Source organism: Silene latifolia, chromosome Y, assembly GCF_048544455.1.
Source record: "Silene latifolia isolate original U9 population chromosome Y, ASM4854445v1, whole genome shotgun sequence".
Taxonomy (NCBI): Eukaryota; Viridiplantae; Streptophyta; class Magnoliopsida; order Caryophyllales; family Caryophyllaceae; genus Silene; species Silene latifolia.
In genome coordinates this window covers 208,198,140-208,208,375 of record NC_133538.1, presented here as the reverse complement: position 1 = coordinate 208,208,375, position 10,236 = coordinate 208,198,140, and the positions used below count along the sequence as shown (strand labels likewise).

At 37.3% G+C, this 10,236-nt stretch overlaps 1 long non-coding RNA gene across 1 annotated transcript; it reads left to right on the top strand.

Moving 5' to 3' along the window:
* The first annotated feature begins 7,151 nt into the window (after positions 1–7,151).
* On the top strand, positions 7,152–7,786 carry LOC141632902 (uncharacterized). Its single transcript, XR_012537837.1, has 3 exons — positions 7,152–7,242; positions 7,408–7,487; positions 7,601–7,786. It is a non-coding gene; the product is annotated as an uncharacterized LOC141632902 (long non-coding RNA).
* Positions 7,787–10,236: the final 2,450 nt, after the last annotated feature.

Below are 10,236 nucleotides of genomic sequence, written 5' to 3'. Positions count from 1 at the left end.
CAATCAAGTATAGGTTTCCTATACCAAGGCTTGATGACATCCTAGATGAGCTTAGTGGAGCCAAACTGTTTTCAGAGATTGATTTAAGGCAAGGTTATCATCAAGTAAGAATCAAAGAAGGAGACGAGTGGAAAACCGCATTCAAGACAAAGCATGGGTTGTATGAATGGCTTGTCATGTCATTTGGTCTTTCTAATGCACCAAGCACTTTCATGAGGCTTATGAATGAGGTGCTTAGGCCTCACTTGGGCAGCTTTGTTGTTGTATACTTTGATGACATCTTGGTGTATAGTCCTAACAAAGAAGAGCACCTCAATCATTTGCAAATATTGTTTGACACTCTTAGGGAACACAAGTTGTATGGGAAGCTTGAGAAGTGTTCTTTTATGCAAAGTGAAGTCCAATTCTTGGGTTTCATCATTTATGACCGTGGCATATTGGTTGATCAAGAGAAGATTAAAGCAATCAAGTCATGGCCTATTCCTAGGAATATCAAGGATGTGAGGAGCTTTCATGGGTTAGCATCATTTTATAGGAGGTTTATCAAGGATTTTAGCACTCTCATGGCTCCTATAACGGAATGTATGAAGAAGGGGGAGTTCAAATGGGGAGATAAAGCTGAAACTTCCTTCAACACCATCAAGGAAAAGCTATGTGAGTCTCCTATTCTTGCTTTACCAAATTTTGATAAGTTGTTTGAAGTTGAGTGTGATGCTAGTGGCATTGGCATTGGGACTGTCCTTGTTCAAGAACACAAGCCAATTGCTTACTTTAGTGAGAAATTGAGTGGTGCCAAGCTAAATTACTCAACTTATGACAAAGAGTTCTATGCCATTGTAAGAGCCTTAACTCATTGGAGCCATTACCTCAAGCCAAGGCCCTTTGTTCTTCATTCGGATCATGAGGCTCTTAAGTACATCAATGGGCAGCATAAGCTCAATCATAGACATGCCAAATGGGTTGAGTTCTTACAATCATTCAACTTTGCAAGCAAGTACATAGAAGGGAAGGATAACGTGGTTGCGGATGCTCTATCAAGAAGGTTCATTATGTTGAGTTACATGGAACAAAGAGTGCTTGGATTTGAGCACATGAAAGAGTTTTACAAAGAGGATCCAGATTTCAAGGAGGAGTGGGGGTCATTGCAAAATGGACGAGCAAAAGGGGGTCATTACTTGGTCCAAGAGGGGTTCTTGTTTCGTGGAAACCGTTTGTGTGTGCCAAAGAGTCCCTATAGAAGCTTGTTAGTAAGAGAGGCACACTCCAATGGTCTTGCCGGGCACTTTGGCATTCAAAAGACTTATGACATACTCCAAGAGCATTTCTATTGGCCTAAGATGCTTGGGGATGTCCAAGATATTATCAAGAGGTGTGCTCCATTTCAACAATCCAAGTCCTACTTCAAAACAGGCCCCTATACTCCTTTACCCGTCCCAAATCAGCCATGGGAGGACATTAGCATGGATTTCATAGTTGCTTTGCCAAGAACTCAAAGAGGCAAGGACTCCATCATGGTTATTGTGGATAGGTTTAGCAAGATGGCTCACTTCATTGCTTGTAAGAAAACGGAGGATGCATCTAGTGTGGCTGATTTATACTTCAAAGAGGTGGTTAAGCTCCATGGAGTTCCCAAGTCTATTGTCTCGGATAGGGATTCAAAGTTCATGAGCCATTTTTGGAGGTCCTTGTGGAAGCTACTCAAGACTAGGCTCTTATTTAGCACCTCCCATCACCCCCAAACTGATGGACAAACGGAGGTGACTAACAAGACTCTAGGGAGGATCCTAAGGTGCACGGTTTCTAAGTCATTGAAGGATTGGGACCTCAAACTAGCTCAAGCCGAGTTTGCCTTCAATAGGGCTCCTTCTACAAGCACGGGCAAGTCTCCATTTGAAGTTGTTTATGGCGCCAACCCCCTCATGCCCACTGATTTGGCACCCATCCAAAGGAAAAAGATTGATTTCGATGCTAAGAAAAGGGTTGAGCAAATGCTACAAATCCATGCTCAAGTTAAGAAGCAAATTGAGAAAACAAATGAAGCATACAAAGCAAGGACCAAGGGTCCTAAGCAAGCCACAAACTTTGAAATAGGGGATCTTGTTTGGATAAACCTAAGAAAAGAAAGATTTCCAGCCAAAAGGAAGAACAAGCTCATGCCAAGAGCGGATGGTCCATTCGAAGTCCTTGAAAAGATTGGGTCCAATGCCTACAAGATTAACTTGCCCGGAGATTATGAGATCCATGGCACATTCAATGTTGGGGATTTAAGTCCTTATTATGAAGAGATTGAAGATGATAATGGCCTGGATTTGAGGACAAATCCTTTTCAAGAAGGGGAGATTGAAGAGAATTCAACCGAGGAAGCTCATTTAGAACCCGGTTTTGGACCTTGCACAAGATTGAGGTCAAACATGAATTCCGTCTAAGAATTCGTGCCTTTTTCCAGCTTGGGACTATTCCTTGGTGAGTTTAGGACGTTTTTGTGTAGGAACTTGTATCCCAAAGCTTTTCCTATCAAGAGTTGCCAAGCTAAACAAAACCGAGTGCAACAAGGACCACTACCGAGCATGCTTAGGCTTTTGTGCATTATGTCGCTATCAACATTCCTCTTTTGATCAAACATAGCTCAAGGGCCCTTAGAAGAGTTTTTGCAGCATTGCCAAAGTCTTCCAAGTGAGTCCAAGTGTGCATAAACAAGACTTGAGCTAGTAAACAAGGGATTGTTGTACTATTAGTTTACTTTCTATCTTTTATGCTTTATGTCCTTTTCTTTTCTGATTTCTTGTAAGGTCTTGGCTGCCGTGTTTGGTGTTATTAGCAGCCCCTTTTGTGGCCATAGGATGCTATCTTAGATGAAGGGAGGAGATTGTCTTGCTTGTCCTATAAAAGCAAGCACAACCCTTAGCCAAAATCAGATTATTTTGAATGAAAAAACCCTAAGAAGCAACCTGCTTTCTTTCTTATTTATCTTTGCTTTGTGCTTGATAAAACTCCCTTGCTTAGTGCTAGGAGGTTGGATAAGTCCTTTGCTAAGTGCTTGGACGAATCCTAGGCTTAATTCATTGCTTTATGTTCGAATTAAGTCATACCTTGAGTCCTAAACAAGTGGGCTTTTTAGGTGAACTTTAAAAATTTGCGCTTCTTTTACTTAGTATATGGCGGTTTTCCCAAATATTAAATTGGAGAGTTAATAATGAGGTCGACGGTTTATACAAGCATCAATGCAAAAGCGTCATTAATTTAAGGGATTTGTAGTGGTGATCAGAGACGTAGAAAGATGAAGGTCGACGATGACGGATAAAGGGGAATGTCGTCGACGACAGAGAAGAGGACGTTTGGATCAACAGCGTTCGTAGGTCGATGACGCTTGTATGTCGTTAACAGGGCCGGGGTCGACAACAGGGGGAGGGTGATCACAGCTGGGAGAGGGGGTCGACGGCGTGAGGGAGGGTGGTCGGCGCCGGATGTAATGGTGGTTGGGGCCAGGGGAAGAGGAGGGTGGGTTGTCGGAGATGGGTTTTTTGGGTTTTTTTAAAAAGAATTTTTTGTATTTTCCTTTTTTTAAGTATAAAGGGTAGTAATGGAAAAAATAGGAAATATATGTAGGATAAAGCAAAATGACGTGTTGTATTTAACAATTACGATCTTTTATTTGGTTTGGAGTTATTTAACGTAATATACTAGTATTAGTGAAAAAAAATACTATAAGGGGTTGTTTGGTGCCTTCCAAATTCATAGAAATTGGAAAATCATGGGAAGTAGCTAAATGAAGGTTTGGTTGGTTGCCCAATTCATGGGAAATAGAACTTCCTATGGAACTCCAATTTCTACATAATGTAGGAAGTCACTTATCTAGCCGCCCCTAGGTAAGTGGGAGTTCCCACATGAATTCAAGTTCTCGTATCCAACCAAACAAGATTTCTACAATTCACATGATTTTCAACTTCACATGAATTTAATCTTCCCGGGAATTCTATCTTCCCATGGTGAACCAAACGACTCCTAAGTAATTTTCTCATCACTTGTTTTTATTGATATTGACCTAAAAAAATAAGCAATTTTCTCATCACTTGGGTTCAAATGGGACTTAGGGGGCGTTTGGTTAGAGAAAGGGAAAGGGAAAGGAAATTAGAAAGGGTAAGAGGGGGAAAGGTAAAGGATTACCTAAAACTTAACTAGTTGTTTGGTTACATCAGAAAAATGAAGTGTGGTGGGTTGCGGTTTGTTTTGGTGTGCGAGTGGTGGTTTAGGTGGGGTGGTTGTGGTGGTGGTGGTGGTGATGGTGGTGGTGGCGGTGGCGTCGTGGTGGTGGCAGCAGTAGGGTGGCTGTGGTGGTGATGGTGGTGGCGGCGGCATGGTGGTTGTGGCGGTGTAGTTATGGTGGTGGTTTATGTGGGGTTGCTGTGGTGGTGGTGGCGGCGGCGGCGATGGCGTCTTGCTGGTGACTGGTGTGGTGGGAGCCGCAAGTGTGGTGGTAGGTAAATAAGGTGGTTGAAGGGTAACAAGGATAATGAAATCTCATACCTTGGGGTGGGGGTAAAGAATTAGATGGATTGAGGGGTAAGGAAGGGAATTTCATTCTCTTTGTTTGTGTCAAACAAACACCAATAAAGGAAATCAATAACTTTATTTCCCTTTCCCTTTCTTATAGACCTCCAACCAAACGCCCCCTTACTGGAGACAGAGGGGGCGAATGAAAATTTGAATGAAATGAATTTTTATAAGGATAATAACAACGAGGATGTTGATCATGGAGCTCTAGTTAGAGATTTTACTCACATCCATAAACTAGTATATAACATTAAATAAAAATTGTCCAATATAAGGATAGAACTCATAACCTTTAGGTAAGAAATAGTCTAAGTAACAACTATACTCACATAATTAATGTGCTCCTTTACTAAACAATATTATAATTATTTTTCGGAAAAGGGGTGCAGGTGAACCCCCTGCACCCCCGCCAAAAACGCCCATGCGCATACTAAAGACCCCACACCGTGACACTCAAGTGTGGAAGGAATGATAAGCGTAAAGTCGTGTCCCATAAATCAAAGTAAACCTAGCTCAGTACTAACTAATAGTCAGCGATAAGTAGGGTATCGAATCCATAGGGAAGCGGTAATTAACTATTTGCTTATGTAATAATTTGTCTTAAAGGTAACAATTTTTGAAGATTTGGTTGGTTTAGCTACAACTAATTGCAATGAAGTAGTGAATTCAATAATATTAATGAGTGTAGGGTTTAGGTTCACTAGGTCAGTTTTTCGGAGGTGTAGTTTAATTAATTAAAAGGCCAATTTAGGTTGTTTAAGGTCATATGATCAGTCAACTCTAATATGCCCTTTAAATCTAAACTTAACATGCAGTCACTATCATTAAGCTAGTCTATTCAATTGTCGTAGCCTATATTAGTCTTAACCCGGTCGGTGATAATCCTAATTCGCAAAACTAATTAACATTTTCTGGCCAAAATTAATTAATTTGATTCAGGACAACAGTTGAACAACCATAACAATTTAGCAATCAATTTATTAATTAACCCCTTTCTAACAATCTAAATCCTCTTTCACCCTAGATAGGAAATTTAGCTACTCATACTAACAAGATCAACGACAATAATATTAAGGGAAAATATAATTGAAAGCAATAAAAATGAACAAAGCAGTTTAAAGAACTAAATAAAGATTGAATGATTATCGGAAAATAAAGATTCGATGAACAAGTTCTTAGATGTAGTAACAATAATACCCAAACTAATTCTAGGAATTTTCTAAGATTTTATGTAACACCCCTTCTTACCCGACCGAGGTAATTGGGAGATATTGTAACAACCCGGATTATATAATAAATAATGACATGATATAAATGAATAATCACAGTCTAACATTATGAATAATGTCTAGGTGGCGGAAACACCTGACTAATCCGGATCGATACTAAATCCAAAATCCAAAAGCTGCTACATTATTCAATGTATCTCAACTGAAAACGACATAAATCCTAAGTTGTTTATTAATCTCGCTTCACACAATTCCCCATGCAAACATCATCCAAACATCAACGTCATGAATAACCTGAGAATGGGGGTTGACAATTAGTCGAGAGTAACTAGATGCTCTCCCAATCATGTTTACAACATGCTGAATTAACTAACAATTAATAACAATTGAAAGTAGACTAGAGACATGTGAAGACATATATACATCATGACTTGCAATCAAACATACAAAGACTTACCAACATCGGACGGATGCAATTGTAATACCCCGGATTTTAGGGCTTAGTCAAAGGTTAGTCAATGGTAAATGAGAAAATGTATTTTATATTAATTATATTTAAATATATTTTATTAAATGGAATTATGTTGTAGAACGAAAATAATAAAAGAAAATGAAACGGACTGATTAGTTAGAATAGGCGTGTGGAATTGGGTGGTACAAGGGAGGTACTTCTAGTGTAGGTAGGATACAATAGAATAATAAAAAAATAATAATATATAATAATAAGAGGTAATCAATGTATCTATTTATATTATTAAAGGAAGCTTTTTCCGAGCGATTACAAAGTCTCCAACTTTTCCGAACTACCTAAAACAAAAGATAATATATAAAATTCTCCTATAAAATTAGATAAAAGAAATACAAATAATATAAGATAGATTTTATGAGCAAATAAACGATATTATATTCGGGACTCCAATCGTATAAAACTACCTAAATTTAAATTTATCAATTAGCAACAGCAAAACAAACAGCATAGTCGGCTAATTTCTATCGTATTCTATATTTATTGTTAATATAAAGTGTTTGAGTTGGAATTGTGTACCTAAGTGGTAACTCTATATAAAACAAAAGTTTTGCATATGTTGATATTGGTGTATCTTATTTATACCATGAGTACGATTGTAATATATTATAGTTGTTTCCCACTTTTATTGGTTTTGTCGCTTTTGTAGTTCCTTTTCCTTTATCTTATTATTATGCATCCATGGTGATTGAGTTGCTTATGTCGTGAATATAATTTTTTGACAGCTTTTTATGTATCATGTATATCCCTTTGGTTGAATAAGTATTAGCTTTATATTGAATGCTTTTGTGTATTTTTATAAAAGATAAATGTTTATCAATAATACTATTCATCGAAAATATAATTTTTTTTTGTTTTTTTATGCAGATTAAAGATTCCTAGGGTTAATGCATGCAGATGGAGAAAACGTTTTGCAGACGTTAAGATTATACTAAAGTATGTTGTAGTCATTATATTTACATACCTCCGTGTAGTGTTATTTCAAGTTAGATTTGGAAGTATATTATAGGCTTTTGTATTTATGTTCCTTTAGCCTCATGAATCAGAATGGTAGAAGAAGTAAGATGCAACTCAAGGTGTTTTTTTCGTTCTTTCTGGTAGAACAAAGGTTATGCATTGATCTCATTAAAGACATTGACACAAATTAAAGTCGGTATTCACAAAAATCGACGGTAGAAAAGGTGCTTGTGTTATGAATATGTAATATTCCTTCGTATTTTTTTATTGATTCTAAATATGTATACATATATTTTATATGGATCAGGATGTGCTTTGTATTGTATATTGTCAATAGGTATAAAAATTGACCCTGCTAATACGTACGTAGCATCTTTTACAAATCGAAGTAGAAGCACCTCGAAGTAGGAGGAGCAATATACAACTAATGAACTTATTATAGGGTACTTCATCGATCTATTCATATCATTTACATGTATTTGTTTTAAATACTCATCATCACATTAAGAGATAACGAAGAGAGTACTACTCTTATACTCCCTCCATTCAACTTCACTTTGTATGTTTCTCTTTTGTACACTATTTATAAGCGGACATTCAACTTCAATTTTCTCTCGATAATACATAAGTTAAAATATATTCACGTGGGATCTTAGTTGATTCGTCTTTAAGAGTACATTAAAAATATCAAAATATCTAACTTTTATAATTTTTGCAAATACGTAGCTAAAGATATTTACCGCGTAAAAATCACGTTGGCAAACGTGATAAAGCAAACATGTAAAGTGGAGTTGAATGGAGGGAGTATACTGTAATAAGGATTGAGGTCCAGCCGTACAACATAAAATTAAGATAAGTACACATTGACAACAAATCACCATATTATCTAATTTCTTTAGATAAGTACAAATTGACAATAAATGAGCATATTATCTATGTAATTTCTTCTGGAGTTCTTTAAGAAGAAAATAACTTTCCTACAAAGGGTATAGAATTTTTCAAATTAAAAAACAGTTTAGAATTATTGAACAAATAAAGATTCAAATCTTTGAATATACTATGAACTATTGAACTAAGAATATTGATCAAAGCGTTTTAGCTACACTTCGATGTATATTGTACCATGCATCGAACGAGGATTGTTAATATCATTGAGAGCAATTAGATGGTTTTGGTACTCCAAATTCAAATAAATGACCGGAATGGAGGGAGTTATAGTCAAACTAGACTAGATTTTAAAATGTGTGCATACATGTCTTTGAATACAGAGTACGATAACACGAGTACATGTACCTACTTAACTATCTATATATATAATGGGAGCTCTTTTTTTCTGAGCGAATACAAATACAACTTTTAGAAAATATTTTGAACAATATTAGAATTCAATTTGATAACTACCTGATAATATTTTAAATGAAATTATATTATTATCAAAATACGATATCTCAAGATTATAGTATATTAGGATGCAACTTCATAAAACAAATAAAAAAGGACTTCAATTCCTAACGAAGGACTTAACTAACCAATTCATACGTTCACTATGCAAGCTACTAATAAGGTTTAATTAAAGTCTTACACGGTTTCTGAAGCCCCCAATCAGTCCATATAATCATAAATAAGAAGTTGAGCTACAAACAAGGAAGATTGGACTATTAGTTTACTTTCTTTGCTTTATGTCATTTTCATTTCAGCATTGTCATAGTCCTTGGCTGCCGTTTTTTTGGTCTTTAGCTGCTCATTTTGTGGCCCTTAGATGCAACTAGTAATCAAGGGTCAAGATTATAAGCCTTGGTCTATATAAACCAAGCTAGGCACTTGAGAAACTTCAGATTTGAATGAACATTAATACAAGTGAAAACCTAGTTTTTTTCTCTTAAAATTCTTTGCTTTGTGCTAGAAGAACCTCCTATGCTTAGTGCTAGGGGTTGAGTGAGTTATTTGCTAGGTGCTTGAACAAGCTCTTAGTCTTAAACCTTGGCTTAGTGCTTGGTTTAATTCATATCCATTTCACTCGATCCTTAGCATTTGAGTCACGGTTTTCAGCTTCATTTCTGTCCAAATTTCGAGTCCTAGTAGTTTTATTCCAAATTGGTTATCAGAGCTTTGGTTAACAACACAAAAGACTTTCTTTGTGAGTTCATTATAACCTAACCACATTAAAAACACAAAAAACAACCATGAGTGAGGAAAGGCTTGCTGGAATTGAAACACAAGTTACTCAACTTTCTGAAAAATGTGATTTGTTGCTAGATTCTTTCAATGTTATCATGGCTAATATTCCAACACCACCACCAGGAAGAGGACAACCACCTAGAGGCAGGGGTAGAGGCCGTGGCCTCATGGGATGAGGACGAGCTCATGGTGGCCGTGAGGAAGAGGAGCTTTCAGATTCGGAGGAATCCATGGCCGAGGCTTTTCATGGAGAGCCCAACAAAGACTTAAAGGTAGAAATTCCTGATTTTCATGGTAGTTTAAACCCCGAGGATTTGTTAGATTGGTTTAGGACCATTGAAAGAGTCTTGGAGTTTAAAGGTTATTCCGATAGCAAAGCTTTTAAAGTTGCAATCTTGAAACTCAAAGGCTATGCCTCCCTTTGGTATGAGAACTTAAAAAATCAGAGAAGAAAGGATGGTAAGGAACCTATTAAGTCTTGGTTAAAACTGAAAAAGAAGCTTAATGAGAAGTTTATACCCTTTCCCGTCCCGTTTTAGGACACCCGGGCCTCTTTTTAAAATTCCGTCCCCAAAAAAAGGTTCACTCGCCCCCTTCTAGGGTGTCTTTAGGTTTTCCTGTTCGAATGACAATAGCAAGGGAAAGGGTTTAGGGTTGGATTAGGCGGACCTGCGGTAGCGGTCCGCCTAATCCAACCCTAAACCCTTTCCCGTCCCGTTTTAGGACACCCGGGCCCCTTTTTAAAATCTCGTCCCCAAAAAGGGTTCGTTCGTCCCCTTCTAGGGTGTCTTTAGG